We start from the raw sequence: 21188 nt of genomic DNA, 5'->3' as shown, positions 1-21188 counted from the left end.
CTTGAGATGCCCGATTCTGAAAAATTTTTTTACAAATCTTCCACTTCTTAAACGCGCAGTGGCGCAACAAACCATTACCTCCGCCCATAACAGCTTACGGACAATGGTGTGGCCAAGCCACAGAGCAGAGGGGGGCATATCTGTAATTTACCTGTCACTGGCCTCGGACGATTCCAAACTTCCATATATGTTGTCCTGGGAGAAAGAAACCCAGATTAACTGGAGCATAGACACCTGGCATAACAATGTCTTTCGGTTCTATAGGAACATAAGTAACATAGTCTTGATTGAAGCAAATCTCAAACTCATAACCAGATGGTACCTGGTTCCAGCGAGATTAGCCACAATGTTCCCCTCCTCCTCACCCTTGTGTTTTAGAGGTTGCAATCTATATGGTTCCATGATACACACCTGGTGGGAATGCCCGAACATCAGGGGATTTTGGAATAACGTCTTTTATATGATCCGCAAGGTCACGGGTTGACAAATTCCAAAAGACCCCTCCATTGCCCTATTAAATGGCCGTGTACCTAATGTCTCCAAAGCTACGCAATCACTGATCTTCTTCATCTTCTTAGGCACTAAATTAACCATTGCTAAGGCATGGAAACAGACTAGCGTATCTTTATCTGCAGTCAAGAGAAAAGACTTTTGGATAATGGCTCAAGAAAAAATGGTTAGCTCCCTAAAGGACGCTGAAGCAAAATTTGAGTCCATTTGGGAACCTTGGGCCACCTACGTTTGTAGACCCAGGTGATCTATAGGCATGTTTAAAAGAGTGGGGGTCCTAGGGGTTGGCGAGGAGGGAGAAGGAACCCTACCTCTTAACTTTTCTATTTCTCCATTCCTCTTTCTTCCTACTTTTCTACTCTTCATTCCTTTCATCTCACACTTTCTTCTCGAGCTCACAGTCTGGTGAGATCCACTACTTAACCTAGGAACGCATCCTACAAAGCCTCTTCCACAATTTCCTGAGGGTGTTCGAGGTTAGGCTACTCATTGTTTTTTCTGATAACCTAGTGGGTGTAATTATCTCTTCACTCTTACAATATCCTGGGTATTAAGCCTGCCTCCTTGAGCTGTGTTATTTACCTTCAGGCTCAGAGCATACTCAGGAAATATTTTTACTAACTTTAATGATAAATGCTTGTTTCACTGTTCCTAGACATGCGGATGTAACGTGGCAGTGATCAACACATCCATTTTTGTTTTTTCTTCATAATTGAATATATCAGATAGACATCTTGAAAGAGGTTCAGGGATGGGTTGTGTCGTCTTCCTCCCGAACGCAGCTTGATCCCAAATGGGTTGTTTGGGCGGGGGGAATGACACACCTTATCCTAAGATTCGCAAATAATTACATTTTTCACCTCAGATTGTTTGTTTACTATATTATGAGTTTATAGTTGAACGATTTTCCATTTTTGTGCATCACTGTATGACAGTATATGACTAAAAGCACTTTTAGCTATGTAATTGTGAAAACTTTAATAAACACATTGAAAAGAAAGTGCAGCGCTAGGTAACCAAAAAATTGTATATCTGTATGACAGGTATAAAGTGTTTGTTATGACATACTGAGTGCATAAAGACTAAAGCAAAAAAACAATATGAAAGGTAGACTGCATATAGAAGTCAACAATAACTCATAAACAGCAATAGTATATAAAGAGTGACTCATTAATAAAGTGCATAAGTGCAAACAATTATGTGCAAACTGAATCCAAAAGACAACACGAACGCATATGTGCAACAAAATATAGTAATTAGGAGAAAAAGTTCAAAGACCCCAATGTGATCTGCTGAATAGTCCACACTGTAAGCCAAGCTGATAAGAAAGGGATAAAAGTCTGGAACCAAAAGCAAATAGAGAACCAAGGTTGATGTCAGATCACCCAGGATAGTGCATCCTCCATCTGGGGTAAGGGATGAATACTCTTACCAGAAACTGTGGACCCACCTGCCAGCGGCAGTGAGTCAGCCAAGCTTAGCTGTAGGGAACGGGAACTCAAATGCAGATCACCGAATATCCTGGCAATGCATACAATGATCCCATCCACTGGATGTTCAAACATGGGGGTCATAAAAAGAAAAAATGCCTCTGCACGGTGTAGGTCAAAAGTATGGATTTATTTAAAAAACAGTACAAACATCTTGGAGATGTGTACAGATAAAATGTGATCACAGGTCAAAGAGTTTCAAGTGCAATGTGAAGCGCTGGACTAGCAAAGCCGACACGTTTCGACCCACTGGACTATATATATATATATATATATATATATATATATATATATATATATATATATATATATATATATATATATATTTTTTTTTTTTTTTTTTTTGGAGCATCCAGTTCGGTTTTCTTTGGTTTTTAGATTCCCTTCATTTGCCGAGATTTTCTGTTTTGGCTATGTGACAGGAAGTGAAGGGAAATTTCCCCAATGGCACATAGATGGCAAGAAAAATAAACTGACAGGGGTTATGACCCTCACTTACTCTATTCAAAATGTAAAAAAAAAAAAAAAAAAAAAAATGTTTTGCCTACTTTAACAGAAACCAGACAGCTTTTATTGAAGAAATCAACATTAGCATTGGATACTCATCACTGGATTTGTGGGCCCTAGAGGAATGAATCCGTCGTTATTCTCTTGTATCTCTTTTTTCTTTCTTTCTTTTATGCAGAATTTTTTGTCCTATTTAGGTATGCATTTTCTTTTTATTTATATTATCGTAATTGGAAAACAGAATGGCATGTCATTCTATATCCCTAGAACTGCTTTGTATAAAGAAACAGAAGATTTCTAATTGAATACCAATTAGAAGCAGTGTTATATCTTGCCATTTTCAAAGAAATAAGGTTATAATGTAATACACATGAGACAAAGCTGAATTTTAATGTCAACGTTATATTTTGCTTTGACATGCAAATAAAAAAAAAGCCATAAATAAGCCAAAAATATCGCAGGCTTAATAAAACCATATTCAGGCACATTTTACAGGCCAAATTTTGAACAAATCAGACACCAGACAGATTTTAATATAAATATCTACTTAGAAATGCTTTTATTTCACTGAAAAATTACAGCAAAATATTGCAGTGATCCCATGCACAGAATTTAAGAACTACTACTAGGCAACATTTTGAGCTTGATAGACACTAGGCTGCTATTTATCCATAAATCAACACTGGAGGGAATTAAGGTCACTTAAAAAAATCCCCCAAAATATTGTATTAATTACAGGCACACTATTTTAGTCAATAAATCAACATTCAAGTGTATTTATTTTGCTGGAAAAACTACACAGTATCTAAACACTTTCACTGTTTGCTTTTTCAACAGGACAGCTTCCTTTACTGAAAAGATGATATGCTTATGATATGCTTATGTGCATGTCTTTTTTTTCTTTCCCTCTATTTTTTGTATGTGATCATAATTGGAAGACAGAATAGCATGTCAGTCTATGTCTTTAGGATTGCTTTCTATAATGAACTAGAATGTACACTGGAGATAAAGCAGAATTTTACAGTCATAATTATATTTTTCAATGTGCAAATGGTATATGTTTGTAACTCTTTTAAAATAACCCTAATAAATAGACTGAAAACAGATTGAAATATAGAGTATATTTCTTTTTTAGCTTAAAAAGCCCCAAAAAATATTGAAGTGACTACAAGCAAATGCTTTAATTATTTTCACAAGTGAACTTCTTCAACAGGATCCACACCACCAAGCTTGTCCTGAAAAATTGTATGTTAGTGCAAATAAAAAAAGTATCACGGACAGTACTCAATTGTTTCTGTTGTAAGTGCACTAATACGACTACAATCACACTTTCACAAATCTACTTGTTTAACGGGATCTACACCAGCCAGATTTTAATTTAAAAATCAACAGTAATGTGTATTTATTTCACTTGAAAAAGCCCCAACATAGATCTGTGAATTAATAAACTACAAGTCCTGTCTGCCACAGTGGCAGACAGATTGAAGTTCTCAATGGAACACAAGTGGAAAGATGAACATTTTTTTTCCTGCAAATATACTGTATGTGCTTTTGTGCATTTTTTTTTTTTTTGTAAAAGGTGGATTTAGCCTTTAGATCCCCTTCACACTGGAGCGGTTTTCAGGTGCTTTAGTGCTGGAAATAGCCTCTGCTAAGCACCTGAAAACCACCTCCCATTCATGCAAGTGTGACTTTTCACACTAGGGCGATGCGCTTGCGGGACATCCTGAAAAGTCCTGCAGCATCTTTGGGGCGGTTTGAGAGAGCTGTATTGAGCGCTCCCAAAATGCCCTGACCATTGGAATGAATGGGCAGTGCTTCTGAAGCACCTGAAAAGTGCTTCCGAAGCGCCGCAAGACGGGTGTTTTTAACCCCTCCTGTAGGATTGAAAACGCCCCGATAGCGGCCGAAAAGTGCTGCTTAAACAGCGCTAAAGTGCAATGCTTTAGTGATAACATGGCCGCGGTCCCAGTGTGAAAGGGGTCTTAAAAATGCTGTTGCTGTGTTCCCTTCACAGATCGATATTTGCTCCTGCCCCCAACATGCATGATGTTTAATTTAATGATTATTACTAATGATCATTTTTGATGTATTGTTGGGGTGTTAAAAAATTATCTGCTCTGGGTGTTAGATATACTACAGCAGCTAAATCACTGTAAATCATGCAGTGGGGTTGATTTACTAAAACTGATGCACTCAGAAACTGATGCAGCTGTGCATGGTGGCCAATCAGCTTCTAACTTCAACTTGTTCAATTAAGCTTTGGCAATAAAACCTGGAAGCTGATTGGTTTCTCTGCAGAAGTGAGCCTGATTTAGCATTCGCCAGCTTTAGTAAATAAACCCCAAGGTCTCCCAACTTAGTGAAATAAGCCATTTGTGGTCATTTACTTTTTATGATTCAATCTCACTTTCATTTATGTAAACTATTGTTATTTTAAAAGAACATAAATGATAAACAAGGGTTTAATTATAGCCATAGCACACTAAAGGCAAATAGACTGTGCACTTTGCAGTTGCACTCATTTTCTCCTTAGTGAATGTGGTAAAACTTTACTCTGTAAAGCATACCCAATCAGGTGCAAGAGAAATCAAAAACAGCATCTGTGATTGCACATGATTGGGTGATGGAAATCACCAGAGCTTCACTAGATGCACTAAACTTTGGGCAAAATTAGTGCAACTGCACTTGCAAAGTGCACAGTCTATTTATTTTTAAAAAATCAACTCATGTGTGACTGCTGTGGACAGGTGTCGTTTTATACACATAATGAGCTGTCGTTAGGAGCAACTTCTAAATTGACAGGACTAATCTGTGTACCACATGAGCAAATACCGTAGCCAGTCTGTGGGAGCCAGAATTATTGCTGGTTGGTAGGGGATCACTTATTTGACTTACTGAACTGCAACTAATTCATAACATTTGTACCATATGTTTTTTTTCTGGATTTTTGTTTGGTATTCTATCTCTATAATTTCAAATACACCTATGATAAATATTATAGACCCTTCAATTCTTTGTAAGTGGGCAAACTTACAAAATCTGCAGGGGATCAAATAATTATTTTCCCCGCTGTATAATTTTGAACCTGATCATTTATTAAAAAAGTGAGTGAAAAAACTGGGGTAGAAGTATTATCTCATATGGGGCTCCATTCACCAGATTGTATGCGTTATTTAGGTGTTTTCCCAAATACCGCATTTAATCCTGAAAATGTCAAATACCTATTGCTTTATGCAGTATAAAGCATAAACACTTGATAAATACCGCATAAAATAGGAGTAAATGTAATTTCACAAAAAGAAAAAAAATGCATGCAATAAATAAGTAGTGGTCCCGGCATGCGATGTTTAATGAACCGGCAGCCGCCAGCATCCTTAACCACCAATTAACAACATGGTTGTTAAGGAGCAGGTGGCCGCCTCATCCTTAACAACTGATGAGTCCTCAGCTGAATGTAAAAAAAGGATTGCTGGCAATTAGAAAATAAGAAAAAAAAGCAGCGTGGGCCCCTCCCCCGAAGGGCCTGGTATGGATTTTGAGGGAAACCCCCAAGCCAAATTTTTTTTTTATGGCGTAGGGTCCACCCTAAAATCTATACCAGACGCTTATCCAAGCATGCGGCCTGGCAGGTCAGGTAAGGGAGGGGACGAGCGAGCAGCCTCCTGCACCACACCAGGCCACATGCCCTCAACATGGGGGGTTTCTTTGAGGCAGGGGGCATCATGGGGACAAGGGTCTCTTCCACCAGCCAGGGTTGTGGGGGTCTGTGGGCGGGGGGCTTATCCGAATCTGGAATCCCGCTTTAACAAGGGGGCCCCCAGATCCCGGCCCCCCCATGTAAACGAGTACTGGGTACATAGTCACCATTAAAAAAAAAGTGTAGTGGGGGCGTGTCCTGGACATGGAGGAGTGAGGACGTGCTTTGCCTCAGCTCCGCTACACCGCCGTACACAATCAGCATTGAATAGGGGGATACTCACTTTTATAAGATCCCCCCATGTCACAACGCTCACGACAGTGCTCCCAACCGACCAGGACCGACAGATCGCGGCAGGGGCAGCTGGATTCTTACTTCTCTGGGGCCCGAGGACAAGGCCGTGAAGCCTCCAAGATGGCGCCGACCGGGAAGGCCCAGAAAGCCACAAAATCCTCCCAGCCAGCAGCAGCCACAGCCCGGACCCTGAAGGGGACAGCTTCAGCCTCAGCAGCATCTCTGGTGCCATCCCCAGGGTCGGTGAGTAATTCGGCCCCCTGTGCTTCCCCTGCCTCGTTTGATGGCCGCTCTGAAGTATCTGACTACCTCTGTGATGAGGATATCAGGCGCCATATTATGTCTTTACCCACTAAAGAGGACCTTGAATGATTTACAAGCAGGGTAGAGAAAGCTTTCACAGAGGACATTGCTCAACTAAAGGCTGACACTTCCCACCTGGGTAACAGGGTAGAATCTTTAGAAGAGAAGCTGGAGGAGGTTCTCCCCACTATTGCTCTACTGCAATCTAAATGTCAGCAGTAAGACCAGCAGATTGAAGCCATATTATGTCAGCTAGATGATGCAGAAAATCGCAGCAGAAGAGCGAACATTAGGATTCGGGGTTTCCCAGAAGCCACAGCCCCGAGGGATATAATCCCCACGCTGACTGATATTTTCAGAGACATATTGGGCCTACCTGCCTCGACTCCTATAGAAATTGATCGAGCTCACAGGGCACTAAGACCCCCCTCTCAGGAGGTGGACAACCCCAGAGACATAATCTGCAAACTCCATAAATTCACCCTAAAGGACAGCATCATGCAAAAAATGCGCAACAAACCCTTCTACGATTTTGATGGTGCACGTTTATTCTTTTATCAAAACATATCCAGATGCACTCTTATGCAGCGCAGAGCTCTAAAGCCCCTCTTGACGGCGATCCAGGAAGCTGGCCTATCATACCGCTGGGGTTTTCCTTTTTTCCTACAGGCGACTAAAGATGGAAGACAAGTCACGCTGCGTAGCAAAGATGATCTCCCACAGTTTCTGTCCTCCCTTGGCCTAGACCCAGTGGACTTCCCGGATTGGAGAAATTTATCTGTCATTTCTGGGATCCATGTCCCCCCACAATGGTCAACTGCTACCCGTAGGAACCGTAGAAGGGACAGACAGCGTCAGAATCAAGACCCCCCTCCTGGCCCCTCCACTACCCGTGATTGAAGAGGTAGTCCCTCCGGACTCATACAGTGATCATGGACATTCCCTGTTGTTAAGATACGAAAAACCGACTGCCCCCTTATGCCACACTGACCGGGGAGAGGAAAGATTTTTTTCCCCTTTTTTTTTTTTTCAGACGGTACTATGAGTATGGCCTTATTGGAATCTAGACCTTTCAATGTTGGCCTTATTTTGGTCTCTGAAATCCGGTTGGTTGTGATTGCAGACCACTCAAGAGACACGACTAATAATCAAAAGGGAGGGGAGAAAAGGGAAAAAAAGAAAGAAAAGAAAAAAATTTTTTTCTTTATATATTTTTTTTTCTGCCTTGGTAGTGGGTGGGAAAATGTGAACTTCCGAATTTACTACAGTCGCGTATCCCCCTTCCCAACCCCTAACACCTTTTAAGATGCGGTGTTTGGAGATGGGGCCCCCTTTCTCCGCCCTGTGCTTAGGCTCACGTTCCCCCACGTAGGCCACCCTATATTGGGTACAGTCCCTATTTGGGGCACTAGGTAAGGTCTGAGGCCCCCTTCCTCTTTTCGAGGGAGACCTCCCACCTACAGATGTACTGTTTACGGACTCTGCTAATGCTTTGTCGCAATGTTTATGTTACTTTAACAGTTCATTTTCTTTGTCCTTTTTTCCATTCACTTTTCTCCCCCCCCCCCTCTCTGTCCTCCCCCTTCCTTCTTTCCTAGGAGCAATCCAAGATTTCAGATGCTGCGCCGGGCGAGTGAGACTATTCGACATTCTTCCTACCATCTACTCTGGCATGTCTACTCTTAAGGTAATATCTTATAACATAAGAGGCCTTTGCTCCCCCGGGAAAAGAAACAAACTTTGGTGGGAACTTAAGAAACTAAAAGCTCACGTGGTTTTCATACAGGAAACCCATTTTACCCATCATTCCTTGCCTAGATTACCTACCCATTTATTCAACCAATGGTTCCACAGCACCTCCCCCACGTCCAAATCTAAAGGCAATACGATTGCGATTCACAGGAATTGCCCCTTCCAGCTTTCGGATAGCAAAATAGATCCACTAGGCCGTTATGTATTTCTGAAAGGTGTCATAGCGGGACGAAAATATACACTCGCCTCGATCTATGCGCCCAACTCTAACCAAATTACTTTTATTGACAGTGCTCTCGACCTACTAGCAGACTTTAAGGAAGGCTTTGTCATCTTAGGAGGGGACTTCAATGTTAGCCCGGACCCTCTGCTGGACACCTCCAGCTCTAGTCATTCACATTCTTATGCTTTCTTAAAACACTTCCGAAAGTCTTTTCAATCTCACTTGCTACTTGATAGCTGGAGGGTCCTCCATCCAAAGGAGAGAGACTTCAGCTATCACTCGGCAGTCCATGATGTATACACTCGCATAGATCAAGTCTATGTGGACCGCTCCACACTAGAGCTCGTGCAATCCGCGTTCATTGGGAACATTACACTATCCGATCACGCACCAGTGGGGGTGACCCTAACACTCCCTTCCAGTTCCCGTGGAGCCTGGACGTGGAGACTGAATGAAAACTTGTTGGATGATACAGCGGCAGTTGCCAAAGTATCAGAGACCATCACAAATTATTTCAATGAAAATGTAGCGGATGATATCAGCATGGGCATAGTGTGGGAGGGCCACAAAGCAGTAGTCAGAGGAGAGTTAATATCCCAGGGGGCTAAACTTAAAAAGATGCTTCAGGCGGACTTTGATAGGGTGCTGGCCGCCCTACAGGATGCTGAACTCAAACATAAACAAAATGGGGGCCCTGGGGCATTGCGGAGGTTAACTGACTTAAGAGACTTGTTTTTACGCCTGCTTGATCGGCAGACTCGCAAACAAGCCAGACACTTATCGCACAAATATTATGAACACGGCAACAAGTGTGGTCGTATGCTTGCTAGAGCTATTCGCAAGAAGCACGCGCAGGCTTACATACAAAAACTTTGTTCCTCTTCTGGCGAAGTCTCGATTCGGTCCTCCAAAATTGCCTCAGGGTTTCAAGATTATTACGCGCGCCTTTATAATTTACATCCTGACTGCCCTTTAGATACCCAACAATCCAGGTCCACTGCCATTCGAGACTATTTAGCCGCAGCTGGCGTTCCAGCATTGAGTGCAGATCAATGTACTGACCTTGAACTTCTGATTTCCCCTGGGGAGATCGAACTGATAGTGAAATCCCTTCCCACAGGGAAGAGCCCGGGACCGGATGGCTATACAGGGTTATACTACAAAACCTTTCTACCCCCCCTTATACCCCACATGTGCATTTACTTTAATTCCATAGCAGAAGGGACTCCCATACCCTCAGGGGCACTTTTGGCACACATTACAGTGTTACCAAAAGTGGGTAAAGATCCGACGCTTCCCCAAAGCTACCGCCCTATTTCCCTCCTCAACGTTGACGTTAAGATACTAGCCAAGATTTTAGCGAACAGGCTCGGGAATTCCCTGCCCAATATAGTTCATCCTGACCAAACTGGGTTTATTAAAGGGAGGGAAGCGAGAGACAATTCCATTAGGGCCATACAACTTATTCATTGGGCCCGTACCAGTCCTGATCCCAAACCTTACATTATCCTTTCCACAGATGCTGAAAAGGCTTTCGACCGGGTTGACTGGTCGTAACTTCAAAGCGGTGTTGGAGGCTCTAGGGCTGAAAATGCGCATGTTGACCTCTATTTTGGCTCTTTACTCTACTCCCTGTGCGCAGGTCAAGGTGAACGGAGTGCTCTCCTCTAGATTTCTGATTCGGAATGGCACGAGACAGGGGTGCCCCCTATCGCCCCTTCTCTTCGCTCTAGTTCTTGAACCATTGCTATGCACGGTTAGAGCGAATGCAGACATAAGGGGTTTGCGAGTAGGAAACACTGAACACAAACTATCCACCTACGCTGATGACGTGTTATTCCACCTCTCAGAACCCCTGATATCATTGCCAGTCCTGATGAAGGAACTGAAACTATTCGGATCACTTTCAAATTTCAAAATTAATTATTCCAAATCTGAAATTGTACCTATTCACTTAACCCCTGCTCTGACAAGCAACTTACAAGCCTCCTTTCCCTTCACCTGGGCCAAATCCTCCATTCGGTACCAAGGGATTCAATTGACAGACAGTTTTAATACCCTCTATGCCGCAAATTTTCCCCCCTTACTTATTACAATTAAAAAAGATCTTTCCCTCTGGACTAAGACTGCGTTCACATGGATGGGCCGTATTAACATAATAAAAATGAATATTCTGCCCCGCATACTCTTTTTTCTTCAAATGATACCAATCCCCTTACCTATCACATTCTTTTCCCAGATTAATAGCACTTTAACGGGATTTGTGTGGAATGCGCGGAACCCTAGAATAGCCATGGGGACAATGAAACGCTCAAAACTAGCGGGTGGACTAGGGATCCCAGATATATTGAAATATCATAAAGCAATTGCTCTTCAGAGGATCCTCAACTGGCGCTTCCACACCCAGTCCAAAATATGGGTCTCTCTCGAGAAATGGCTAGCTGGCAGGAATTTGGCCTTTGCTCCCTGGCTGCCACGTGAATATCGCGGGCTGTCAGACTCAACATCCCCACTGACGAGACATGCTCTCTCCACTTGGGACAAATTGAATTCGATCTTAAACTTATCTCCACCCATGTCCCCGCTAGCCCCATTAGGGGGATTTCTTTGGTTCTTGCCAGGTGAGCAAATGGCCTTTTTCGGCCCTTGGGTGGATGACGGTAACGCCAGCTGTGGGAAATTGATGAGCAATGGTAGGCTGATGAGTTTTGAATCCCTACAGAATAGACACAGGGGCTCCAAAATGAACTTCTGGCGGTATAGACAGCTCCATCACTTTTTTGAAATCCATGGACAATCTATAAGAGACATCTCCACTCTTACTCCCTTCGAACAACTTTTTGTAGAGGAAGACCCAATTCCACATTTGATATCTGAAATGTATCGCTTATTAAGTGTCACTACTGACAATCTTAGACCGGCCTATATACGGGCATGGGAGAGAGACCTACAACTTGACTTCTCCACGTCCCAGCTAACACACCTCTATCAGCTCACTCACTCGAGCTCTATTGAATCTAGAACCCAAGAAACAAATTACAAGCTTTTGTGACGCTGGTACAGGGTACCAGCCGATTTAGCTCGTATCTACCCTTCGGTATCGGATCAATGCTGGAGGAAATGTGGACAGAGAGGTACACTCCTTCACATTTGGTGGGAGTGTCCTTTGATAAAGCCATACTGGGCAGATATCAAATCTCTAATAAAAGAAATTTTAGACTTAGATGTTCCTTTGATTCCAGCCTACTTCCTCCTGCATGTCCCTCAGATGCCGATTAGCAGATACAGAAAAAGCGTTCTACCACACCTAGACGCCTCCTCCCAATTTATTGGAAACAATCCAGGGTCCCTTCTAGGGAAGACTGGATTAAAAAAGTCAATGATATTAGAGAAGCTGAACATTGGATAGCATCCTGTAAAGGAAAGTTGGAACGTTTTGAAGTCATATGGGGACCGTGGAGAGACTTTATGTTTGACCCGAATCTCATACCCTCGAGCCTAGATCTGGCTCTACTAGAATTAGCAGAACCAACCCTGAGATCCCGCCTGGACAAAAGTAATAAGGCCCATCGATAGACATTTTTCATAGATACCTACTATAAAGATAACCTGTCTTTGGCGGAACTCGCTCGGCGCAGATCTACAAGACCTTCTCAGACTATGAGGTATGCTCCACACCATTCCCCCTTCCCTCCTACCCTTTCCCCTCCCCCACATCCTTTCCTACCTGTTCTCCCTTGATTTTAACCTTTACCTCTCTTTCTCTTCCTTTCTATTTTTACTTTTTTGACTGCATACTGGCTACCAGTTACCAGGCTGTTGTCATAAGATGCTAGATGTTGCACTACTCGGACACAGGTGGCGCCAGGTAGCAAAGGGGAGAGCAGTCCCTCCACACCGGGGTGGTCCTTTTTATTTTCCGCCTCTGGTTGGTGGAGGGTATGGGGAATGTGCCCTTCCTGGGTATGGCGGGACGGACGAGGTTGTTGGAGGTATATTACCCCCCTCTGTCCGGACTGTTGGCAGGAAGGTGCTCACACGTTGGCTCTCCTGATCACTTAGCACTTCGAATGGGGCTGTGGCTGGTTTAGGCCAGCATACTGCCACATGTTCATCCTGACTCAGGGTGTTTATTATAGATTAATGGTTGTGCTGCCACTGTGGGTCCGATATATTTATTTGCACTAGCTGGTATTTGGACAAGTTTTATATGTGTTTTATTTCGCATTTCTAAAATGTATGTAGTTTTCTACTAAAATGTTGTTGAATAAAGATTTTACAAAAAAAAAAAGTGTAGTGTAAAAACAGACAGTAAGCAGTTTTTGACAAGTCCTTTATTTGAAAAACAAAAATTAAAAAAAAGTCCCCCTGATGTAGATCCATCTTCAATCACAATGGTGGGAGTGGACCTCTATTTTTCTTTTTTAAGGTTGGCAGTGGTGACGGGTATTGTGATTGACAATGGGTCTACTCCGAGGGACTTTTTTTTTTTTTTTAATAAAGGAGTTTTCAAAAACTGTCTACCTTTTCTTTTTTTTTTTTTTACGCAACACCTTTTTTTGTGAATGAGTAGGGGTACATAGTACCCCATACTCATTTACATAGGGGGAGGCAAGTTCTGGGGGCAAGTTCTGGGGACCCGCTTGTTGGGCTTCAAGATTCCGATAACCCCCCGCCAGCAGATCCCCACAAACACCGGCCAGGGTTGTGGGGAAGAGGCCCTTGTCCCCATCAACATATAAGACTCATCGTTTGTTAGGGATGCAGCAGCCACCCGCTCCCTAACAACCATGATAGTTACTGGTTGTTAAGGACGCTAGCGGCTGCCACTCCTTCATAAAATAACTCCTGGTATTTTAGTAGTTTTTTTAGTGAATGTCAAAAAACTTTTAGGTTTCTTACCGTATACTCAGATGTGGTCAGATACTGCTTTGTGAATGAAACCCATTGGGAGCAACGTGAACCAATAACAACTTAGAAGGTGCACTTTAACTTCACTTTTAAGTGAATGTCTTTCAGCTGTGGGTAGAATATCCCAGATGCACACTATACAGAAATAAGATCTTAGATCTTAACCTCTGCCAGTTTATTTATTATTTTTTTATTTTTTTGCTCTATGTATAATATCAGGAAAAGGTCTCTTCATTCTTTGTCCCAGAAGTGCAACAGCAAGGTTACAGAAAATATCCCAAAGCAAGGGGAATTGTTTTCCCTGGAATGGGTATGCCCATTGGAAGAGTTCCCCCTCCTCTTCCTCTGGGGACAACTCTAAAACTTTGGATTTCCTCTCCCTTTCTTTCTTGGTGATAAAAGACATCAGTATAAACAGAAGGGGTAATGTCTCCAGTTGAAAAAACTTGACAGAGGGTCTAAATCACCCACTCCAACCAAAACAAAAAAAATAGTTTTGTCTAGAGATACACTTTAACAAAAGAACATGTTATGTCCTGTACACACGGTTGGATTTTCCGACGGAAAATGTGTGATAGGACCTTGTTGTCGGAAATTCCGACCGTGTGTGGGCTCCATCACACATTTTCCATTGGAATTTCCGACACACACAAAGTTTGAGAGCTTGCTATAAAATTTTCCGACAACAAAATCCGTTGTCAGAAATTCCGATCGTGTGTACACAAATCCGACGCACAAAGTGCCACGCATGCTCAGAATAAATTAAGAGACGAAAGCTATTGGCTACTGCCCCATTTATAGTCCCGACGTACGTGTTTTACGTCACTGCGTTAGAATGATCGGATTTTCCGACAACTTTGTGTGACCGTGTGTATGCAAGACAAGTTTGAGCAAACATCCGTCGGAAATAATCCATGGATTTTGTTGTCGGAATGTCCAATCAATGTCCGACCGTGTGTACAGGGCATTAGGCTGTGTTCCTTCTGGACCAGTTGGAGAAGACACGTGTAAAGGCTAGCCAGAGGCTAGCCTGTATTTGTAGGAGGAGTCTGAGAGGGCTATTTAAGCCTCCTCCTCTGTCAGGCCAGGGCTCGTTGGCATTTCTGGGTTCAGTAGGGGGTGGGGCCTACACGTCACTTCCAGGTCGGGTGCAAGATGGTGGCGGTGCCTCTCTTGGTGCTCACCGGGGAGTTCGCCTGTCCACCCACCTGGTCCCACCTCGGCACCCACATTTACGGGTCCCCGCTTCTCCCGGTGTTTCAGCAAGGGGGGTGATCGCCCGCCCACCGACTCCTCTCCCTATGTAATTCAGCTCCAAGAGGGAGCCGTTTGCTAGCCAGCTCCTCTCTCCCCTTACCAGCTTGCTCCAGGGGGGAGCTGCCCGCCCGCTTCTCCGGGTGTTGAGGGGGGGATGTCCAGCCAGCTGCCTGCTCCACTGCATACGTCGCCATGGGGGGCCATCCATCCTTCCATCCTCCACCCACTCTCCTTCCCCTCGGCTGCAGCTAGTCAGGTGCAGCCCGCCCGCTTCTCCTGGCGATTATGCCGGGGGAAGGGAGGGGGGCCGTCCATCCATTCGTCCTCCACCCACCCTCCTTCCTTCCCCTCGGCTGCCCGCCTGCTTCTCCCAGCGCTCGTGCAGGGGGGAAGCAGGGGGGCGTCCGTACATTACCTCCGCCGCCGCCCGCCTCTCCCTTCATCTCTCATCCAGGTGCCTGCTGGAGCTGTCGGGGCCGCCTGCTTCTCCGGGCGCTTGTGCAGGGGGGCGCATCCGTCCATTAACGTAGCTGCCGCCCGCTTCTACCTTTCATCCAGGTGCCTGCCAGAGCTGTAGGGGCCGACCGCTTCTCCCGGCGCTCATGCCGGGGGGAGCGGGGGGGTCCATCCATCATCCATGCTCCATCTGGTCAGCATGCTGCCTGCCCGCCGGCTTCTCCCGGCTCCCATGGGGGGGCCATCTATCCATCAATCCATCCATCCATCTCCATAGCTGGGCACAATCCCGCATAGTCAGGGGGGCCACCGCTCGCTTCTTCCTTTTATCCCTCTGTTCCGGACAGCGCCAGGGGGCAGGGGCGACCGCCCACTTCTCCCACCACTCACGCCATGGGGGAGGGGGGCTGTCTGTCCGGTCATCCATCCTCCAAGCACCCACTTTCCCCACAGCCCCATCTGTCCGGGGTGCTGCCCGCCCACTTCTCCCGCCTCTCATGCCAGGGGGAGGGGGTGCATCCGTCCATACGTCCATCCTCCACCCACCCACTTGCCACTCGCCCGCCAGTTCACCTCCCTGGTACCACGCCATGCATCGTGGAGGGGATGCCCGCATGTCTCCCAGTTCTCATGGCGGGGGGTGCTTACTCGACCGCTCACCTCCTGGTATTCACGAGGGGCATCATGTGGGGGGATCCCCGCACGCCTCCCGGGCATCCACCGCTTCAGTCACAAGTGTTCATATCGTGGCATTTCGGCACAGGTTTTCTGTCATAGCGTTTCTGTTCAGGCATTTAGTCTCAGCGCTTGTTTTTCTGTCATGGCATTTTTTCTGTCATAGCTTTTCCTGCCTCAGCATTTCTGTTGTTGCATTCTGCCCCAGCATTTCTGTCATGGCGTTTGGCCCTATTATTTCTGTCATGGTGTTTCTGCCCCAGCAGTTCTGTCGTAGAGTTCTGAAGTTCTGTCGTAGCGTTCAGCAGTTCTGTCGTAGCGTTCAGCAGTTCTGTTGTAGCGTTCAGCAGTTCTGTCGTAGCGCTTAGCTTTTCTGTCGTAGCGCTTAGCTTTTCTGTCATAGCATTCAGCATTTCTGTCGTAGCGTTCTGTGTTTCTGTCGTAGCGTTCAGCATTTGTCGTAGCGTTCATCATTTCTGTCTGAAACGTTCTGCCCAGTATTTCTGTCATAGCGTTTAGCATTTTTGTCGTAGCGTTCAGCATTTTTGTCGTAGCGTTCAACATCTGTCATAGCGTTCAGCATTTCTGTCATAGCATTCTGCCCAGCATTTCTGTCATAGCGTTTAGCATTTCTGTCATAGCAGTCTGCCCAGCATTGCGGTCATAAGCGTTCTGCATTTCTGTCATAGCGTTCTGCATTTCTCTCATAGCGTTCAGCATTTCTGTCATAGCGTTCAGCATTTCTGGCTTAACATTCTGCCCAGCATTTCTGTCATAGCGTTCAGCATTTCTCTCTGAGTTCTGCCCTAGCATTGCTGTCATAAGCGTTCAGCATTTCCGTCTCACCGTTCTGCCCTAGCATTTCCGTCTCAACGTTCTGCCCTAGCATTTCCGTCTCAGCGTTCTGCCCTAGCATTTCCGTCTCAGCGTTCTGCCCTAGCTTTTCTGTCATAGCCTTCTGCCCAGGCATTTCTGTCTCGGCATACAGTCTCGGCATTTCTATCATAGTGGGTCTGCCCCAGGGTTCTGTCATAGCATTTTTGACCAGGATTTCTGTCATAGCGTTTCTGGCTCAGGATTTCTGTCATGGCTTCTCTGCCCCAGGATTTCTGTCATGGCATTTTTCTTTATTCGGTCATGGCATTTTTCATAGTGTTCTGCCCCAGCATTGCTGGCTCAGCGTTCAGTCTCAATTTTTTCTGTCTCGGCATTTCCGTCATAGCGTTTCTGCCCCAGGATTCTGTCTTTCATTTCTGCCATCAGTATTTCAGTCTCAGCGTTTCTGTCATTGCGTTTCGGTCATGGCATTTCTGCCTCAGCATTTCCGCCCCAGGATTTCTGTCATCGCGTTTCTGCCTCTGCGTTCTGTCAGAGCATTTTCTACCCCAGCATTTTCTGTCATGGCATTTCTGCCCCAGGTTTTTCTTTCATCACGTTTTCTGTCTCAGCATTTAGTTCAGCATTTCTGTCATAGCATTTTCTGTCATAGCATTGTTGTCCTTGTGTTTCTGCCCCAAGATTTCTGTCACAACGTTTCTGCTTCAGTGTTCAGCCTCAGCATTTCTCAGAGGGGCATTGTTGTTCAGTCACGGCATATACTCCGGTAGCTGTTTCATCTTCGTTGTTTGTCACATGTCTCATCGTTTTGTTCATGTTTGTACCTGCGTCAGGTAGCTAGGGTTCACATGTCAGGATCTGTCACATCTACAGATCCATACGGGCTGAGGGAGGTTTCATTTGTTAATGATTGTTGACTGCAATCTTCTCGCCCGTATAACATACATCATATAATGCACGTTCATTCACCACACCTGTACGATTACCCACCATGGTCCGTGGGTACACCAGCCCTGAGTTTTCAGTTAATTACCTGTCTTTGCGCGGCAGGTTACTCGGGCTCACTCACTACTTACACGGGGGGGGGGGGTCCGTCATCAGGTTCATTCATGCGCAGTGGTCTTGACATTTCTGCTCATGTTCTCACACTTAGGTAGGCACAGAGGGGCGTTGTTGTTCTCATGTCTTGCTGTCTGTCATTTCTCTTGTTCATGTTCTCAGGTTGGGCTGCATTGGCATTCATCATCCCCTTGTTGGTCCTTAAGTGGCAGGTTTGGGCAAACGTTGTCATGATTCTGGATTCCACTCTCGGCCCTGATCTCTTGTCTAGGATGTGGCCTGGAAGACTGCTCAGGGACTTCAGTCCAGTCATCTTTTCTGTTCCCCAGCCGGTTCCAGGTAGGGGGGTTTCAGTCACTTTGGGTATGACTGTTTCATGCCATGGGACTTATTTCCCCAGGGTGGAGTCTGGCCCTCCTTCCTAGGTTCAGGATTCAGACTCGGTTGCCAGGTCACAGGCTGAAGCATGACCATATCGAATCAGGTGGGACAAGTACTCTGTGCCTGGCATGATTTTTCATGTTGTCAATGCTTATTGCCATAGTGCATGGGCCTCATCCACCTACTCCATCACATCCTTCAGGTATTTAGCATTTTGAACTCCTGCCAGTTGTCCTTTGGCACTCACCCTCGCACTTCCCCGTACCAGTAGGCCAGGGCTTGGGGGGGTTTCACTGAGCACTTCACTGGTGTCCGGTTGAAGTTACGATCTTCGCGGCTATCATTTTGCAGGGGCTCCTCGGGACAGCCATTGCTCCCCTTCCTCCACGCATCCTCTCTTTCACAAGCAGTTCATTCTCATGTCTGGGTCGTCTCGGGCTTCAGGCACTGTCCAATCGTTCACGGGACATTTAGTTGTGCTCTGGGTAGCTTTGCAGGTTCTATAGGGGGTTCTGTCTCATCACCAAGTCAGGAGTCGGGGGGGTTTCTTCTGTCATAGCGGACACTTATCGGATATATACTGTTGCCATCCAGGCACGCGCTACTCCACTTGATGGATTGTTACCTTCCTTTCTTCACCTAAATTTGTGTCTCTTTTCAGGTATACTGACCAGTCAGGCCAATGCACACCTCAGGCCTTGGTGCTTAGGAGTATCACTTTCTCACTCAAAGACTTTGACTACAAGTGTAAAGGCTAGCCGGAGGCTAGCCTGTATTTGTGGGAGGCGTCTGACAAGGCTATTTAATCCTCCTCCTCTGTCAGGCCAGGGCTCGTCTGCGTTTCTGGGTTCCCACCCACCCGTTTCCCCCAATCTTCATACATACTCATATTACTTTTTCTTACATTCAGGGTATGCCCTCTTTTCAGGCATACTGACCGGTCAGGCCAAGGCACACCTCAGGCCTTGGTGCTTAGGAGTATCACTTTCTCACTCGAAGTCTCTGACTACAAATAGATGTATGCAAACACATACATTCCTCTCTGCATGCATATAAACCAAAACATAGAGAATGTCCAATGCAAAATGCAAGCAGCTATTGCACCTAACATATTTATCAAAACTACACTCTTTAGCAGATAAGTAAAGTAGTTTGCATTCTTTGAGTGCACAAACGTGTGCCCGCTCGTGCATACCATCAATATGCACATGACTGCAGTACTTTTTCACACATTTGCTCTTGAGCAATTTTTTGTAAATAAATCAGGCCCATAGGCATAAATTTAGTAAAATAGTGACTATTCTGTACTTTGCAAATTGAATTTTCACTGAGCTTTGCAAATAATGTATAGCTGTGTTCACTGCAATCATCCAGACGTGCAAGAAAACAATCTTCTGTATTTCCCTTGTACATAAATGAATATTCAAAGTGATTGCAACTTCATCTTTTTTTACTAAGTTCAGTGAACATGCACTTTGCAAAGTAAACGTCCACTTTATTGTAGCTGAATGAACATTCTGTACTACTTAAACAAACACAAACATTTATAAATTAAACTATTAGCCGAGAAGACAGCACAGCACATACTAATAAAACTACAGACCAGATGCAGAGCTATACATGAAGAATGCATTAGGCAGTATTTTGAATAGTTCTGATTAGGAAAATATTAACATCTTCCTCCTAATCTTTCAGAAAGCAAATGTGAATATTAGATTTAAGCATATTTTTGATCACTAAATATTAAAATTAAGGTAAATAATATAAACAGACACTAAATAATTGCATTTAGTGAGCGTAAAACGTAGTTTTTTTCGTATGAAAAAAAAAAACTTAATAATGACTATTACTTTTATATGAATACACATTACCTTGAATCTTCTTATGTATTATCAACACTATTTTAGGTTGTTCTTGACATTACTATCTTTTAAGGATATATTATTAGAATATTTATGTAAATGTAATTGAACATCTTCTACGAGGCTGTATTATTACTACAATATGTTACTTGTATAATGTTACTTCTATACTGAACTCTATAATAAAATATTTTGACAAGGAAAAAAAAAAAACTTATGCCTAAAGTATCACACAAAATAAACTGTTCTTGGTATGAGGGTATTTTTAAATATTGCAACACTTTATCTTTAGGTAGCCGTGTCCTTAATTTGAGCATTCTGTTTTAGGAGAGAAACATTAATGCAAACATTAACTATCATATAATTTAAGATTACCTGTCTGTGTTATTAGAGGGTACATTCTAAGTCTCTCCATTAATACGCCTTTGTTCTTCTTCTTCTGCTTTTATTCTCTGCTTATGAAATATCTGCCATTCCCACAGCAACAGGCTGATGTCACAGGGAGAAAATAAGGACTCCTTGGTATGAGCCAGACAGAGGAGACAGTCAGCTGAGAGGTGTGTGTGTGTGTATGTGTGTGTGTGTGTGTGTGATTTGATATGTGAGTTATGGGAAAATAAATAAGGAGGAGTAGCAAATGTGTCACATCACGCATATATGAAATAATCATACTTACATAGCAAGCAATAAATATTTTTAACCTCTTGCTGACTGCATAACGCATATGTGTAGCAACAGGAAAGGTGGGCTTTACTGCCACGCCACCGCACATACAGTATGTGTCAACAGCGGCAGGAGGTTGTGTGCTGAGAGCGTGCAAAATGCACTTGCTAAGCTGTCACCAACAGCACTTTGTCAAGGCTTCTGAACAGGGGCCAGCGGATCATGTGACCGATAGGAGCACCAATTATAGTGGCTAAATGATACAGAAGCTGTGCTGCCTCCTTTATAGCCCAATTATAGGGCTGCTA

At 44.4% G+C, this 21188-nt stretch overlaps 1 protein-coding gene across 1 annotated transcript in view; it reads right to left on the bottom strand.

The window, feature by feature from the left end:
* The window catches only part of ESR1 (estrogen receptor 1), a 522594-nt gene extending 501835 nt beyond the window's left edge, over nucleotides 1-20759 (bottom strand). Inside the window, exon 1 of the mRNA XM_073627828.1 lies at nucleotides 20593-20759. The gene's annotated coding sequence lies outside the window, so the exon portion shown is untranslated. The remainder of the gene's footprint in view (nucleotides 1-20592) is intronic.
* Between the last annotated feature and the right edge of the window lie 429 nt (nucleotides 20760-21188).

Source organism: Aquarana catesbeiana, linkage group LG04 (assembly GCF_042186555.1).
Source record: "Aquarana catesbeiana isolate 2022-GZ linkage group LG04, ASM4218655v1, whole genome shotgun sequence".
NCBI lineage: Eukaryota > Metazoa > Chordata > Amphibia > Anura > Ranidae > Aquarana > Aquarana catesbeiana.
This window is presented reverse-complemented; position numbering and strand designations above follow the sequence as displayed.